The sequence below is a fragment of the Bombyx mandarina genome, chromosome 13 (genome assembly GCF_030267445.1).
Source record: "Bombyx mandarina strain Sakado chromosome 13, ASM3026744v2".
In the NCBI taxonomy this organism is placed as follows: Eukaryota; Metazoa; Arthropoda; class Insecta; order Lepidoptera; family Bombycidae; genus Bombyx; species Bombyx mandarina.
The window spans coordinates 9,795,139-9,813,918 of record NC_143220.1 but is presented as its reverse complement, the minus strand read 5'-3'; the positions used below and the strand labels follow the sequence as shown (position 1 = coordinate 9,813,918).

The window sequence follows — 18,780 nt, the reverse complement described above, 5'->3', positions numbered from 1 at the left end:
AACTGGTGGTAGGATCTCTTGTGAGTCCGCGTGGGTAGGTACCACCACCCTGCCTATTTCTGCCGTGAAGCAGTAATACGTTTCAGTTTGAAGGGTGAGGTATCCGTTGTAAATATACTTGAGACTTTAGAACTTATATCTCATTTACGTTGTAGATGTCTATGGGTTCGAGTATTTTTTTATTTTTTTTTATTGCCTTTTTAGGCAGACGGGCATACGGCCCACCTAATGGTGAGTGGTTACCGTCGCCCACGGACTTCAGCAATGCCACGGGCAGAGCCAAGCCGCTGCCTACCGCACGAGTAACCACTTAACATCAGGTGGGCTGTGAGCACGTCCTCCCATCTACTAAGCACTAAAAAAAACCAATCTTCACTATTAGGGCGGACCATACTCAGTCCTAACGTTATCAGAATAGTCTTCGGGGCCTAAAAAATAAGAGCACGACAATGCTGGTGCTCAACCCCACGGGTACGTACCGTTTATGTTAATAAAACGCGTGCTTAACTCATTACTTTCACGAATTCATTTCGAACTACGTTCACGAATTACTTCTACGATGAAGGAACAAAATTGTATCGTAAAATTGGGTTGTATTTTTTTTATGGTTGAAGGATTACTGGTGGCCCTGAGGCTTTCCAGTTTCACCGGGACAGGTGGGCGAGCAAAGGCTCAGCCAGGAGGGGTGAGATTTGTTAACAGCTGCCCGAGCGCCGCCGAAAGAGACCTAACAACTCAAGAGCAGTTGCTTCGCGTATGAATCTACGACCGGATTCATATCATCAATAGTGTCACCGTTGCGCTTACTGCTTACTTACTTACAACGGGTCCTGGAAGCTGATGCGCAATTTCTACGGGTTTATCTAATGGTATAGTAATCATTAGTACCTTAGTCATCCTTAATAATGAATACTAAAGTATTCTTTTTTTATTAATTTATTGATGCACAAAACAAATTACAATAATTACAGTACATATTAGCTAAATTGTACAAGTAGTACCTAGATCTAATCTGGATTGCAATCTAAATGGTATGTGCACTCAGCAAGCCCGTATTAATGTACATAGTATTGGCTATGGAAAACAAAATTACAAATATGAATTAAAAATTACAAATAAAATTAAAATTGCGCGTCCCAGAAAAAAAACAAAACAAGAAAACCGGTATCCACATAAGTAAACAACAATACAACCAACACAAACAATATATTGATAACTAGCCATTGATAAATAGGATATCCTTCACACATTCACAAAGTCGGAAATGAACTCAAAATAACAAATTTTATGCGAGATTAAACCGTAAGAGTAGTTTTAATTATATTTACAGAGCGCGAAAACTAGCGAAAATACTAAGAAAAACGTGCTAGAAAGACTGACAAAAGTTATCTGTCTATACTAATATTATAAAGAGGAAAGATTTGTTTGTTTGTTTGTTTCGAATAGGCTCCGAAACTACTGGACCGATTTGAAAAAATTTTTTTCCATTAGAAGCCGACATTGTCCCTGATGAACATAGGCTACTTTTTTTTAAATATTTTATTTTTTTGGTTTCATGTGTGTTTTAATGTTTCCGAAGCGAAGCGATCGCGGGTCGCTAGTTTGTAATAAAATTTAGGAGGAAATTAAAAAATAAATGTTTATTCTTTAAGCTTAGAGTTTTGGGAAACAAAGTTTTAATCTCCTATTTCAGAAAGAGATTTCGTTCAATGAAAACTCATGAAAAGTGTCTCCTTAAGTTTTTTTAAGTGTTTTCTGGAGCACAGTTGAAATTTCCTTACTCGGTTGTTTTTCCGTATCGCCCGGCTGCGGTGTTCATACTTAGTACAAAAATCTCGGAAAATTCGTTTAGTTGTTATTGGTAAGCACTTTCACAATTAACACATTGACTCTCACATAGATCACCGGGTGTCTACGCGGCGCACTGAAGTAAGTATGTCGATTATAATATATTAATACGTAAAGCAAAAACTTTGTACCCTTTTTGTGCGGACAAGTGTGCGAGTATGAAATTTACCAGACTTATAGAGAATATAGAGAAGGAGCAGAATGTATTTTTTTTTTAAATTATGCATGAATAGTCATTAAATCAATCAATAAAAACATCACGCATACTACCATGTATTTGACACACACACGCATGCATACTATTTGTTTATTGTCAAACTTTTCTTATTGCTTATAGTCTGTGGTCAAATTGAGAATAGAGTAATGTTGTTTGTCTTTATTAGGTAATATTTGTCTCAAGTGTAGTCTTGGCGAAATCTGTGATTACAGAGTATAGAAGTCTTTGAGAGAGAAGAGAGAAGAAGGGTCGTCGTACCTTTTCGGGGGCACGGAACGGGCCTCGGGGCAAACCCCACTGCCCGGGCTGAAACTCCCTGCCACATAGGGCAGGGGTGAAGTTATGCAAGACGAGATGGGAGGGGACTGTTCGCAGCGTGCTCGGCACACTCACATCTACAAAATAAATAAATACTTAAATATAATACGATGGGCTTGTTTTCCTGGGTGGAGTGATACCCGTGGAGGAGTCTCCCCGGCGCCGGCTGCTGTCCTCTGCTTGATTTGATTTTTTTTTTGTTTTTGTTTTTTTTTCCTTAACTACTAACTATAACTAACTAACACTAAACTACTGTACTAACTATTAACTACTAACTATTTACAATATACCTAGTCAGGTCATAAATTCTGTCACATGTTTAATGTAAAATAATTGAAACAAGTTTATTCATTATGTAACCATTCATATACCAAAATGAACTTAACAAAACATAGATTCTTATGACACTAAAGTTTATTCAAAATTACCTCCGTGATTTTGAATACAGGCTTCAATCTGCGCGGCCAGTCGTCTATCGCAGCACGAACGAGGTCCATGTCTATATCGGCGGCTGCCTTAATCAAGGATGTCTTGAGTGACTCCAAATTGGGATGAGGCTTTGAGCACGCTTTTTCCTCCAAGTGTTGTCATATCTTGTAATCTAACGGATCCAAATCTGGACTGGAGGAGGGCCAGTCTTCGTGTCGGATGAAGTCGATTTCACGCGCCGCCAGCCAGTCTTGTGTGCTCTTCGCTCTATGAGCTGGCGCCGAATCTTGTTGGAATACCCAGTGCCTGTTATTGAACATGGTATGAGAAACAGGTTCCACAAGGTTCGTCAGGACTGTATTTTGATACACAACTGCATTCGTTTTTACACCTTTCTCTCAAAAATGTACCTCTGTTAAGCCCCAATAAGAAACTCCCAACCATACCATGAGCGAGGATGGAAAATGACCTCGTTGGACACGCGGAATACGGTTGCTCGCTTCTTCACTACTGTGTGCGTACACCTTATCATTTTGTTTGTTGTAGCTCTCTTCTACGGTAAAATTTTTTTCATCCGAAAAAAGAATTTCCCGATATTTTTTTCCCGCGTACCGCTTCAACAAAGCGCGGCATCTCTTCAGTCTCAGGTCCATTAGACGAGCATTCAAACGATGTCCTGTTTTTCTTCGATATGCCCGAAGCCCTAAGACTTCATTTAACACCCTTTTCACCGTGGTTCTGCTTAACCCCATCTGAAGGGCCAACAGTTTCTGCTTACGTTTGGGATTTCTTTGAATTCACGCCTTCACAGCTTTTATCACTGCTGGAGTCCTAACAGACCGAGGGCGACCACTTCTTGACCTGTCATCTACACTAGAGTCTTCATTGTATCGTTTGATGGTACGATAAACGAATCTTTTGGTTATATTCAAAATTTTCAGTATGTTAAAAATTTGAATTGGCGCGTAACCGCAACGATGCAACGCAATAACTGCAACACGGTCTTCTTTAAGCGTCCACTCCATATTTAAAAATGAGTAAAATTCTAAAAGTATACCTTTTTTATTTTCATGAACAATTCAAAATTCGAATTCAATAAACTTTTTTGTGGCCAGCATTCTAAAAGAAAAGTTTTTACTGTGTGACAATACTTATGACCTGACTAGTTATACAAAGCTGGGACAACAGTCAGCACCGTGGGGCCCGCCACCGGCCCCATGCCGCGGCCCCACCTCTACAAGTCAGAGGGGGAGCCGCGGCACTAGTTAGGCGCTCACCCGCTAAGGGCTCCCCAGAAGGGGAAGACCGTCGCGGGGAGGGACCGACGTAAAGTCACTCCCCTTAAGGGCGAGTGGTCCACCCAAACGGGCGGTAGAAATGGGTCCCCATAGGGGGGCACCCCAACAGTGTGGGGGGAAATGAAGAGTGTGGACAGCTCAGTCCCATGGGGGCACTCATTATGAGCACTCCCATATCACTCCGGTTAAGCCGACTATCTTACCATAGCCGGGGGTTCCAGTAGCTCCCTTGGTAACGCCCGACCATCAGGTGGTCTTGCGTGCAAGGGAGCTAAGTTGTGGAGATGCTCGTGGGGTCCACCGTCAGCCCGCTCGTAAAGATTACGAGCTAGCCTCCGGATGAACTCCTCGAGCGACTCCACATCCAGATCCCGGGCGATTACGGCATTACTGACGTAACGCCCTGCTCCGACTATCGTGCGAAGAGCCAGATTCTGCTGGGCCTGTAACTTCACCCGCATGACCTGCGGGATGAGGTGATACCAGGCCGCAGCTGCGTACGTGATACGGGAACGAACATACGTCTTGTAAATGCCGGGTCTAGTCCTGGTCGGCAACCTGGAGGCCAACACCGGCCCGAGGAGAAACCTCGCGTAGCGGGCGACCGCCAACGCCGACTTGGCGTGGGCGGTCATCCTCAAACTCCGGTCGATATTGACTCCCAGGTATCGGACACTGGGCCTAAACTCGACATTGACTCCACGAAGACTGAGCTGTCCTGGGACGACTCTTGTGTGGACCGGACCGAAGAGAATAGCCACGGTCTTCCCCACGTTGACCGCGACCCTCCATCGGTCCAGCCACTGGGGCAGTAGGTCCAACAGCCTCTGCATCCTCGAAATGGCCGCAGAGGGGAAATTTGAGGACGCGAAGTAGGCGCTGTCGTCGGCAAACAGCGCCAACTTCACGTCGGCTTCCCAATGTCGTTGGTATAGAGAGCGTAGAGGACTGGTGCCAGGACGCTTCCCTGGGGAATTCCGGCCGTGACTGGGCGCACCGACGACTTTGCGCCCTCGACCGCGACAAGGAAGGATCTTCCCTCCAGGTACGACCCCAGCAGTCGCACATAGGCGTGCTGGAGGTTCGTGTTCTGCAACAGCTTGTAGATCAGTCCCGCATGCCAGACACGGTCGAAGGCCCTCTTGATATCGAGAAAGACTGCGGCCGTGTACTGGCGCGCGTTGGACCGATCCGCCAAGTGGTGCATAACGCGGACCAATTGCAGCGTTGTCGAGTGACCGCTGCGAAACCCGAATTGCTCGGGTCTGAGAAGGATGTGCGGCGACACCCTTCTCAGCAGCAGCTGCTCGAACAACTTGCCCATATGCGACAGCAGAGTGATCGGACGATAACTGGAGGGATTTCTCCTATCCTTGCCGGGTTTGGGCAGGGCATAACCTTGCCCAATTTCCAAATTCCCGGGAAGTGTCCTGTGGACAGAATGGAATTGAACAGTCGTGTCATGAATGACACGACCGTTTCGGGGAAATGGAAAAATGCGAGGGAGGGAATACCGTCCTCGCCCGGCGCCTTGCGCCTCTTCATCCGCTTGATGGAGAGGCGCAATTCACTGGGAGTGATGAAATCACCATTTCCCAACGGTGGCACCGGGGAGGAGAGTAGGCTTGCTACGCTCTCTTCCACCGATTGGTGGAATGCGGCCTCTGAGGGTGCAGAGTCATTTGGAGCGAACTGCCGCTCCAGCATTACGGCCAGGACATCGGCGCGGGCCTGAGCCGAGAAGCATCGGTTGCCCCTCTCGTCCACGAGTGGACAAGTCGGGGCAGGCCGATTTGAGAGCTGACGGCAAAGTCGGTGGAGGGACACGGACGAGGGGTCCTCACGGGCCTCCTCGATCCGTTCCTCCCACGCATAGCCCCGATAGGAGCTAATCTTCGCCGCCAACTCCGCTTCCAGCTCATTAAGCTCGCGCTTGATCCTGGGACAACGAGTTGTCGCCCAGAGCCTCCTCAGGCCCCTCTTCCGGCGAATAATCGCTTTCAGATGGGCCGGGAGTATACCTCTGGGCCCGCCGCTGGGCACAAGAGTCGTCGCCTGGTCGATCGCTCCCCTCATGGAGTCGACAAGACGGACTGCCGCGTCGTCGACCCCCTCAGGGGTGTTGGGGTCCTGAATTACGGGAAGGTCGACTAGGCGTCCCTTAAAGAGCTCCCAGTCGACCTTCGGTCGTAGGGGCAAGGTCGCAACCAGGGTAAGCCCCATTCCCAGTGTGACCAGGATAGGGAGATGGGGGTACCCAGGTCGTACAGTGCCTCAATAGTTAAGGGGCACCGTAGCCCCTTATGAACGCACACATCCAACACGTCGGGCTGGAGTTGCGCGGCGGTCGGAATGTGCGTGGGTTCGTCGGGGCCGACCACAGAGTAGTCGCCCCTATCGGCATCTTCTAACAGCCGCCTGCCCACTGCTGAGTTGAGTCGGGAGCCCCACGCGACGTGCTTCGCGTTGAGGGCACCGACCAGTAGAGCTGGGCGGCTGTCGCAATTCAGGACCCGTCTTATGCCCCCGGGGTGGAAATCAGGCCCCGGGGGTCTATACGCGGCATAAACCCGCATATCTCCCTCCGAGGTGTGGATCCTCACACCGATCGACCTTGTCGATGTGAAGGCCAGCAAGTCCAACTGATCATGCACCACGTCTCGCCTGATGAGTGCCGCAGTGCCCCTGAAGAAGTCTTTGACAACAGAATCATAATAGTGTACAAACTTATAATTTCAACTAATTATAGTCGAATTTCGAAATCGACTACTAAGGGACCACTAGTGTTAATAATAAAGCCTAAGGTGTAAATAACAAAGTTGGATGAAACCACAAAAGTGATTTTAATTTAAAGATAGAATATTTCAGATAAATTATGTGATTAAGACAACTATTCGACAAACATCGCTTCAAAAGTATTCAAATAAAGTCCAATTAGCTAAGCATGAGCGCGATAGTGAAATTTGAGATTGAATTTCAGTTCAGTTATTCCCTATAGAATAATATTAAAACATTGCTACTAGACTGCTAGTGAAAGGCAATTAATATACTTAAGCTACCGAAGCAGTTTATGCAATTTAAATTTGTTTCTCAAAGTTTATCTTTTTTTTTTTGCTTATATGGGTGGACGAGCTCACAGCCCACCTGATATTAAGTGGTTACTGGAGCCCATAAACATCTACAACGTAAATGCGCCACCCACCTTGAGATATAAGTTCTAAGGTCTCAGTATAGTTACAACGGCTGCCCCACCCTTCAAACCGAAACGCATTACTGCTTCACGGCAGAAATAGGCGGGGCGGTGGTACCTACCCGTGCGGACTCACAAGAGGTCCTACCACCAGTGATTATCTGCCAGTGTAATTATCCATTATATAGCCATTATCTATCAGTGTAAATTGAAACGTTTCTAAAAGTTAATCTACATAAGTAAGTATAGACTATTTTAATCAGTTTAATATGTAACAGAACATAAGAAAAACATCGTCGTCGTGGCCTAAAGGATAAGACGTCCGGTGCATTTGGATGTACCGATGCATCGGTGTTCGAATCCCGCAGGCGGGTACCAATTTTTATAATTAAATACGTACTTAATAAATGTTCACGATTGACTTCCACGGTGAAGGAATAACATCGTGTAATAAAAATCAAACCCGCAAAAATTCTAATTTGCGTAATTACTGCTGGTTGGACCTCTTGTGAGTCCACACGGGTAAGTACCCTGCCTATTTCTGCCGTGAAGCAGTAATGCGTTTCGGTTTGAAGCCGTTGTAACTATACTTGAGACCTTGGAACTTATATCTCAAGGTGGCTGGCGCATTTATGTTATAGATGTCTATGGGCTCCAGTAACCACTCACCACCAGATGGGCTGTGAGCTCGTTCACCCATCTAACTATCACTCTACTGATTAATTTAAAACAGTTACCAGACGCTTTAAAATACTGCAACGTAAATAGAACCAAGTGCTTTGAGACATTAGGTCAAAATTTGGTGAAAGTGATATTTTTTTTTTTCACAAAATACAAAGCTATTTATTTATGAACACGTCTTCAGCACCATTGCAGTTTAAGTGTTCCGAATACTTGATGATGTGAAATCGAAACATATTCGGGCCAAGGTGAAGCCATCGATTTTTATACAGCCTGCACGCTGACACTCTATTTTAAACCGCATAGTTATACTTATTATTGATCCATTTCTATTTTATAATTAGTTTAATTGAGTCAGGCTTGTTTCTCGTAACATATACGGTTCTAGTCGCGTGCTTTCGTTTTGTACCTAATTTAATACTATTATTTTTTTATCTATACTTAGCTTAGTATTCTGTAGCTTTGTATTCTTTGTTTTAAATGAGTAAATGAGCTTTAAGCTCATGAAATATTAAGTTAATACGCGTTGAAACATGAAACGAAATCTTAATCAAACTATGATTCATACAAAAGCTGCCCAACCTTTTAAAACGGAAGCAATAACTGATTCGCGCTAAAAATGAATTCTGACTCCTAAGCAATATGACTTTCTACAAAAAAACGTAAGCACCGTATGCTGGTATTACTGGTAGAACCTCTGGTGAGTCCGCACGGGTAGGCACCACCGCCCTGCCTATTTCTGCCGTGAAGTAGTAACGCGTTTCGGTTTGAAGGGTGGGGCAGCAGTTGTAACTTATATCTCAAGGTGAGTGGCGCATTTACGTTGTAGATGTCTATGGGCTTCAGTAACCGCTTAACACCAGGTGCGCTGTGAGCTCGTGCACACGTCAAGGAATTATCACCCATCCAAGCACTATTTTTTTTTAGCTTAAATACTATAATCCTTTAAATAAATTTTTTTTTTCGCTTAAATACTATAATCCTTTAAATAAGCCTTTAATGTCTTAATCTAGTAGAGATTACAAGTTACGAACTATCAGAGTCAGGTTACGCACACACATACTCGTGAAATTGATCCTTCGTGAAACTTCAAACTTTTTATTAAGTGTCTAGCCAGCCACCACCATTTTCTTAATCGATTTTTTAGACTAAAAAGCATACCTAGGACCAGCCCTATAGTGAGTAGTCAACATCGCTTATGGATGTGAGCAACGCCAACGGCATAGCCAAACTGCTGAACACTCAAACCTTGTTTGAAGAGGACAGGTCATAGCACTCACGAAACGCCGTGGAGGTAAGTTTGTTCGAAAGCCAAATGGAGCAAAAAAAGAATATGGAAATGCTCTGTGGAGGTGCGCAGTTTTTCTAGGTAATATGGTCATCGTCACACTGTTTCCGTCGGTGAGGGATAATATGGTAAAAATCATATGACGAAAAATTATCAGCACACGCCCTGAACTCCGTGCGTGAAACATGATGTGCTACAAAACATAGAAAGAACTGAAGATGCTTCGTTCGAAGACAATTCAAACGATCCTGCAATCTCATTCATATTAAATCCACTTTAAGACCAGAATCCTATCAAACACCCCAAATATCTACTAGGAAAACAAATATATCGTATCAATATGATATCCAATTTCTGAAATCATAAACTACAAACATCAACCTCGGCTTCTGATATTAAAAAGAAATAAGTCACACGATAAAGTAGCCTTGAAAATGAACTACGAAAAATAGAACGCCAGACTTCAAGGGCTGAAGTCGTTAATACGAAAGGCCGCATTTAATTTTCGCCAACCGCCAGGGGAAATTACCATATTAGCACAAGGAAACACCGCGATGTTTCGAGGTGTATCAGGTCGGTTCAAGGGTTAAACTATGCCTTGACCTTTCTCGTAATTTATCACTTCGAGTTTGAAGGATAGTTGGAAGCCGCAGGGGAACTTGGAATCTAAATTGATTAAGGTTACCGCACTAATTCGAGATATCTGTTTGATGATTCCAGTGATAGCCCCGTTTGCTTTGTGCCCTCGTGTTTCATTGTGTTTCTGATCACGGATTTGCGGACTTTAAAGGCTTAGTAAGCATGATCTACGTCAATACCACACCGTGTACTTCTAAAGTGCTCTTTAGATTAATATATTTATTTTTTTGTGGGTAGAAAGAAGAGAAATTTTATGTAGCATCTGTGAATTCTAGGCACCACAACAAATTACTGCCATCCATCTTGAGATTCATTTTTATTGGCGTTGGTTTTTATACGAGAATACCAAACAACTGATGTTAAGTAATCATCATCACTCAGGGATACTACAATACCAAGATCATAGCAAAGCTGCTGGCTATTGCTTCTAAAATCTCGTTTGAAATGCGTAGCTAAAAGATGTCCTGTAGTACCTTTCAACCCATGTCCCAATTATTTTTTTTTGTGTGAATAACGATAATTATTAGAAGGTAATTAATAAAAGTACGTAATTTACAATATCTTTAAATAATTTCTTTAGAAAAAACTAACAAACTATAAAACTTTTTAGAAAATAAGGTGGTTACTAAAAATACTCTCAAAGAATTTGTTTTTTGATCAAAGCTACTTACTCTCTTCCATCATTGTTGTCAAGTTGGAGCACTAATCTACAAAGCTCTGGTAAAGTAGGTTCATTCGTAAAACTTTGATAGCTAATCTAATTGATGAGCTTCGAAATACACACACATTCCCAAAGCACAACTTTCTTTTCTACAAACGTCATTTCTTTAGATTTTTATCTAATCTGTTATTTTTTAAAGCTTAATGGATTACAAAATTTAAAAAAAATGTATTGCCTCTCTAGGTCGACCGGCATACGGACCACCCAATGGTAAGCAGTTACCGGCGCTTATAGACATCATCAATACTATTTCAGAGTCGGATATACATGGCAAAAAGGTTTCTGGAAATACACTGAGAATAAGCTTAGCGATCCCACAGGGCATGGATGAACTTTCATCGAAGGCAGATTGCGATGGCATCGGGACTACATCGGGAGCGATTCCTAGAGCACTCTCCATGCGGTATAAAATACAGAGAGAGAATCAAAGTCCCTCCTTAGACCTAGAAGTTCCCAAACGATTAGTGAGAACACTGCCTTCAAGCCCTTAAAACTTGAGACGCCATATTTGAAATGATATAATTGAAATACGAAATTGCCTACAATAAAATCGCTTCTACACCGCCCCGCATCGCAATAACAACTCTTTCTGTATCATATTCCTTAGGCGCGGCGACTTATACTCTGTACTAAGATGGACATAGGAGCTCAGGGTACATGTTTTGAAGTTAAGTACATGTTTTACTGGTGGTAGGACCTCTTGTGAGTCCGCACGGGTAGGTACCACCGCCCCGCCTATTTCTGCCGTGAAGCAGTAATGCGTTTCGGTTTGAAGGGTGGGGCAGCCGTTGTGACTATACTGAGACCTTAGAACTATATCTCAAGGTGTGTGGCGCATTTACGTTGTAGATGTCTATGGGCTCCAGTAACCACTTAACATCAGGTGGGCTGTGAGCTCGTCCACACAGCTATGCAATAAATAAAAATAAATATCATCTGATTCATCGGAGAATGGGTAGTATCATTTTCTGACTATTAAACCAACATAAATCTTCAAACAAGGCTTGTGGAGAGTACTTAACGGTAGACAGCGGCTTGGCTCTGCCCCTGGCATTGCTGAAGTCTATGGGCGACGGTAACCACTCACTGTCAGGTGGGCCGTACGCTTATCTGCCTACTAGAGTAATAAATACAAATAAAAAAATACTGCGATTACCAACTGATGCTGGTGGTAGAGCCTTTTGTAAACCTACACGCGTAGGTACCACCATCTGGCCTGTTTTTTTTATTGCTTAGATGGTTGGACGAGCTCACAGCCCACCTGGTGTTAAGTGGTTACTGGAGCCCATAGACATCTACAACGTAAATGCGCCACCCACCTTGAGATATAAGTTCTAAGGTCTCATTATAGTTACATTTCTGCAATGAAACAGTCATGCGTTCGGATTAAAAATACAACGTTATAGAATACAATTGAAACGGCGACGTCATGCTTCTAGGTTGGCGGCGGCATGTTGTTATGATGTCTATGGACTACAGTAACCATTTATTATTATATAGATAGTGACTCATCATCATCATCATCATCAGCCTTTATCTGCCCACTGCTGGACATAGACATAGTGACTCGTTCACACATTAATATTGTAATAAATAAACAAATAAATGAATATATGGAGGTCTATAGAGGTTTTGTTGTCTATTTACTATCGATAAGAAATATTGGATTGCTTCTAATATCTTGAATGGTCAAGATTGATGTTTAGCTTCGTCAGATTCACCTTGAACTTTTGTACAATTACGGACAAAAAAAGTGTTAGATTCGTTTATTATTATTTTTGTGTGTGTGTGTGTGTTTTTTTTATAGCAAAAACGATTTTATGAAAATAATCGCTTCGTAGATCTGCTCTGTTAATACAACTTACATGTTTTAGGTCATCAGGTATTAGCAATATAGTGTACTTCGTAATAAATTTGCTAATAAACAATTTATCTAGATCTTAACACCCATTCCGATAGAGGCACCCGTCACGTGCGGACGTGCTCATTGTCCACTCGATCGCCCGGTCTTTGTTCGCCCGGCTTTTGTTAGCCCGGCCATTGTTCGCGCGGCCTGTGTTCGTGATACATCTGCCGACCAAGTGTGTTTCCTGGAAGCTTTTATTTGTTTTGTTTTAGTTATTTTTGTGTTCGTGGAACTTTTGCCGACAAAGTGTTTTCCTGCAAGTATTTATTTGTTTTGTTTCTTTTTGTAATTTCTGTTTTGTTGAGCTTTTTCTTTGTCCTGTAGTAATCGCGCCGCATTGCCACCTGTGTTCAATAGAACCGCTCAGGTCCGAGAAGTTGGGGCCTCGCCGCAAGGCGAGTGTTTTCAAGACCCGGGGCCGCCCCACCTGGGTACTCAGCGATCATGGACGCTGTATTCGCGGAATTCCTCCGACTTCGCCACCCACAGCTCGCCTCAGAGTTTCTGGCCTTCAAGGCCAATCACACTGCGAGCCCTCTCGAGAACTCCGCCGCGCTCGCTGCTCCTGCGTCGCCTGTACCTGCGTGCAGAGCTTCTGCATTGAGCACCGCAGCCTCTGTCGTGCCTGCCGCTCCCGTGTCGCCTATACTGGCCAGAAAAGCTGCTGCGTCGTCCGCCGTGACCATCGTTTCAGCTGAGCGATCATCCGCGGCCTCCGTCGCGCCCTCTAAAACACCTACACTTGCTCGTAGGTCGCCTGCACCCGCCTCCTCGTGCTCCGACTCTGACTCGGACATGGAGGTCGACCTCGCCCCCGCCTCATCGACGGATGGATTCACCCTGGTACAGAAGGGTAAGAAGCGTGCCGCGGAGTCTCGAGCTCCCGCGGCCGCTAAAATTAGCAAAGCCGTGAACGCGTCGCGCCCCCGCCCTCAGACTCCCGTTGCGCCCCCAGCCCGTGCCACTCCGTCGCCGCGTCCGGTGGCACAAAATAAAACCCAGACCCCTCCCCCGGTTATCCTTCAGGAGAAGGCAGCTTGGGATCGAGTTTGCCTGGCCCTTAAGGCCAAAAATATAAATTTCACGAATGCCCGTAACCTCGCGAACGGCATTCAAATTAAGGTTCAAACACCCGACGACCATAGGGCCCTCTCTTCTTACCTCCGTAAGGAACGTATAAGTTTCCATACTTATACGCTCCAGGAGGAGCGCGAACTCCGCGTTGTAATACGCGGAATCCCTAAAGAGTTAGATGTAGAGCTCGTCAAGGCCGATCTGTTAGAACAGGGCTTTCCAGTGAATTCTGTGCACCGTATGCACACCGGTCGCGGTAGGGAGCCATATAATATGGTTCTAGTCACCCTCCAGCCTACCCCCGAGGGTAAGAAAATCTTCAACACACAGACCGTCTGTAGGCTCTCCGGTATCGCCATCGAAGCCCCCCATAAAAAACGCACTCCTAGCCAGTGCCATAACTGTCAATTGTACGGGCACTCTTCCCGTAACTGTCACGCGCGCCCCCGATGTGTTAAGTGTTTGGGCGATCACGCCACGGCCCTCTGCGCTCGCGACCAAATAACCGCGACGGAACCGCCTAGCTGCGTCCTGTGTCGAACACAGGGTCACCCCGCGAATTACCGTGGTTGCCCCCGAGCCCCTAAAATAAATCGCCGCGTCGCCCGCCAAAACCGCCTCCGAGCTTCCGGCCCAGACATCAAAGCCTCGGCACCCTCTGCGTCGCAGGCTAAGCCAGCGTTCGTTCCGGCGGCGGTGCCCAGTGTCTCGGCCTGGGCAAAACCGCTGCCGTACACGAACACGGCTACAACTCCCTCCTCCGCGATTCGTCCCGCCCCCGCGACTAGTCCCTCTCCCGCGACTTGCCCTCCGACCGCGTCCGAAAATCTCGCTTTAGCGATCGACTTCTTTCAGTCGATCAACTTTGAGCGCGTTAACGCTTTGGGCGACGCCATTCGCGCTGCCTCCACTGCACAACACTTTATCGCCGTTGTGCAGGAATACGCTGACGTATACGCGTCATTAAATACGTACGTCCTCCCCTCACTCCGCCGGTAATCAATGGCGTATATAAGTAGAATAAAGCCCCTATCCGTAACGATAGGATTTTTTAACGCTTACGGTCTCGCAAATCAACGTGATCAGGTTTCTGACTTTTTGCGTGACCATCAAATTGATATCTTTTTAGTGCAGGAGACCCTACTTAAGCCCGCGCGCCGTGACCCTAAAATCGCGAACTATAACATGGTCAGGAACGACAGGCTCTCTGCCCGTGGTGGTGGTACCGTCATTTACTATAGAAGAGCCCTGCATTGCGTCCCGCTCGATCCTCCCGCGCTCGCTAATATCGAAGCATCAGTGTGCCGAATCTCACTGACGGGACACGCGCCTATCGTTATCGCGTCCGTTTATCTTCCACCGGATAAGATCGTTCTAAGCAGTGATATCGAGGCGCTGCTCGGTATGGGGAGCTCTGTCATTCTGGCGGGCGACCTAAATTGTAAACACATCAGGTGGAACTCACACACCACAACCCCGAATGGCAGGCGGCTTGACGCGTTAGTCGATGATCTCGCCTTCGATATCGTCGCTCCGCTAACCCCGACTCACTACCCGCTAAATATCGCGCATCGCCCGGATATACTCGACATAGCGTTATTAAAAAACGTAACTCTGCGCTTACACTCGATCGAAGTAGTTTCAGAGTTAGATTCAGACCACCGTCCCGTCGTTATGAAGCTCGGTCGCGCTCCCGATTCCGTTCCCGTCACGAGGACTGTGGTGGATTGGCACACGCTGGGCATCAGCCTGGCTGAATCTGATCCACCATCGCTCCCGTTTAACCCGGACTCTATCCCGTCTCTTCAGGATACCGCTGAAGCCATAGACATCTTAACGTCACACATCACCTCGACATTAGATAGGTCATCGAAACAAGTTGTAGCGGAGGACTTCCTTCACCGCTTCAAATTGTCCGACGATATTAGGGAACTCCTTAGAGCTAAGAACGCCTCAATACGCGCCTACGACAGGTATCCTACCGCGGAAAATCGTATTCGAATGCGTGCCCTACAACGCGACGTAAAGTCTCGCATCGCCGAAGTCCGAGATGCCAGATGGTCTGATTTCTTAGAAGGACTCGCGCCCTCCCAAAGGTCTTACTACCGCTTAGCTCGTACTCTCAAATCGGATACGGTAGTAACTATGCCCCCCTCGTAGGCCCCTCAGGCCGACTCGCGGCGTTCGATGATGACGAAAAAGCAGAGCTGCTGGCCGATACATTGCAAACCCAGTGCACGCCCAGCACTCAATCCGTGGACCCTGTTCATGTAGAATTAGTAGACAGTGAGGTAGAACGCAGAGCCTCCTTGCCACCATCGGATGCGTTACCACCCGTCACCCCGATAGAAGTTAAAGACTTGATCAAAGACCTACGTCCTCGCAAGGCTCCCGGTTCCGACGGTATATCTAACCGCGTTATTAAACTTCTACCCGTCCAACTCATCGTGATGTTGGCATCTATTTTCAATGCCGCTATGGCGAACTGTATCTTTCCCGCGGTGTGGAAAGAAGCGGACGTTATCGGCATACATAAACCCGGTAAACCAAAAAATCATCCGACGAGCTACCGCCCGATTAGCCTCCTCATGTCTCTAGGCAAACTGTATGAGCGTCTGCTCTACAAACGCCTCAGAGACTTCGTCTCATCCAAGGGCATTCTCATCGATGAACAATTCGGATTCCGTACAAATCACTCATGCGTTCAACAGGTGCACCGCCTCACGGAGCACATTCTTGTGGGGCTTAATCGACCAAAACCGTTATACACGGGAGCTCTCTTCTTCGACGTCGCAAAAGCGTTCGACAAAGTCTGGCACAATGGTTTGATTTTCAAACTATTCAACATGGGCGTGCCGGATAGTCTCGTGCTCATCATACGGGACTTCTTGTCGAACCGCTCTTTTCGATATCGAGTCGAGGGAACCCGCTCCTCCCCACGACCTCTCACAGCTGGAGTCCCGCAAGGCTCTGTCCTCTCACCCCTCCTATTTAGCTTATTCGTCAACGATATTCCCCGGTCACCGCCGACCCATTTAGCTTTATTCGCCGACGACACGACTGTTTACTATTCTAGTAGAAATAAGTCCCTAATCGCGAAGAAGCTTCAGAGCGCAGCCCTAGCCCTAGGACAGTGGTTCCGAAAATGGCGCATAGACATCAACCCAGCGAAAAGTACTGCGGTGCTATTTCAGAGGGGAAGCTCCACACGGATTTCCTCCCGGATTAGGAGGAGGAATCTCACACCCCCGATTACTCTCTTTAGACAACCCATACCCTGGGCCAGGAAGGTCAAGTACCTGGGCGTTACCCTGGATGCATCGATGACATTCCGCCCGCATATAAAATCAGTCCGTGACCGTGCCGCGTTTATTCTCGGTAGACTCTACCCCATGATCTGTAAGCGGAGTAAAATGTCCCTTCGGAACAAGGTGACACTTTACAAAACTTGCATAAGGCCCGTCATGACTTACGCGAGTGTGGTGTTCGCTCACGCGGCCCGCGCACACATAGACACCCTCCAATCCCTACAATCCCGCTTTTGCAGGTTAGCTGTCGGGGCTCCGTGGTTCGTGAGGAACGTTGACCTACACGACGACCTGGGCCTCGAATCAATTCGGAAATACATGAAGTCAGCGTCGGAACGATACTTCGATAAGGCTATGCGTCATGATAATCGCCTTATCGTTGCCGCCGCTGACTACTCCCCGAATCCTGATCATGCAGGAGCCAGTCACCGTCGACGCCCTAGACACGTCCTTACGGATCCATCAGATCCAATAACCTTTGCATTAGATGCCTTCAGCTCTAATTCTAGGGGCAGGCTTAGGGACCCCGGTAACCGTACTCGTCGAACTCGACAAAGAGGTCGACGTGCAACCTAACCCATGCATCAGCCCGCTGAGTTTCTCGCCGGATCTTCTCAGCGGATCGCGATTCCGATCCGGTAGTAGATTCATGCGCGAAACAATTGCTCTTGAGTTGTTAGGTCTCCTTCGGAGGCGCTCGGGCAGTTGTTAGCAAATCCCACCCCTCTTGGCTGAGCCTTTGCTCGCCCACCTGTCCTGGTGAAACTGGAAAGGCCTTCGGGCCACCAGTAAACTTTCAATCATAAAAAAAAAAAAAAAAAAAAAAAAAAAAATCTTAACACCGATGGGTCAATCAATAGCAACAAACTTAGGAAATGATTTCGCTGCGTATAACATAAAAAAAAAACGCTATTTTATTAAATGGTTCAAACAAAATCTCAATTGATTCTGATCTTGATAATTTTGATTAAGCTCACTTTCTATAATACTGCGTCGATGTATAAAAGTCTTTAAAATCATCTAGTGGGCCTGTAACTCGTCTGGTACAGTTTTAAGGTTATATAAAATTGATTACGTTCCTAGATATTCATTACACATTCGTTATCTATATATTAAGACGTGAAGCTAAAACTTTGTATCCCTTTTTGCGAAAATAGCGCAGTTGGAGGAGTATGAAATTTCCCGCACTAATAGAGAATATAGAGGAGAGTAGAATGTTTTTTTTTTTTAATTAAGCATAAAAAATACGTTAAATTCATGAAAAAAAGCATTACACACACTACCATGTATTTGACACATGCACACACATGCATATTATTAACATTTGTCTAAAGTGTATTCTTGGCGAAATCTGTGATTATAGAAGTTTATACGTCTTTGACAATAGAATCATAATAGTGTACAAACTTATCGTTGAATATGGCGGCGAATGAGCGTGGTTACTGAATTTCATGGGCCACCAGACGGGCTCGGCTGGATCGCATGCAGCGTACTGATAGTCTGAGTAATAAAATCACTGACTTCTTATGAACAATTGTATTTTGTCTGAATTAGAACATTTAATTATATTCAAGTCTGATTGAAGTGTACTGAAGACGCGTCCGTTCGCGTGAGAGGCGCTTGGGCAGAGAGCGAACAGAGTAGTGAATGGTAAAACTGAACATTAACATAGAATAATACGGCTTCGTACTGACCTAATACAGATAAACAATTTCGTTTTTACAGAGTAATAATTACATGTGAATTTGCGTGAACACTTATAATTTCAATTACTTACAGTCGAATTTCGACTACAGAGGGACCACTTGTATAATAAAATAGTTCAGATGCAATAACAATATTAACTAGGATCGGGAACTTTTC

At 45.6% G+C, this 18,780-nt stretch overlaps 1 protein-coding gene across 3 annotated transcripts in view; it reads right to left on the bottom strand.

The window, feature by feature from the left end:
* The window catches only part of alka (glycine receptor subunit alpha alkaliphile), a 69,674-nt gene that overhangs the window by 40,793 nt on the left and 10,101 nt on the right, over positions 1-18,780 (bottom strand). The gene's annotated exons all lie outside the window — the stretch shown is intronic.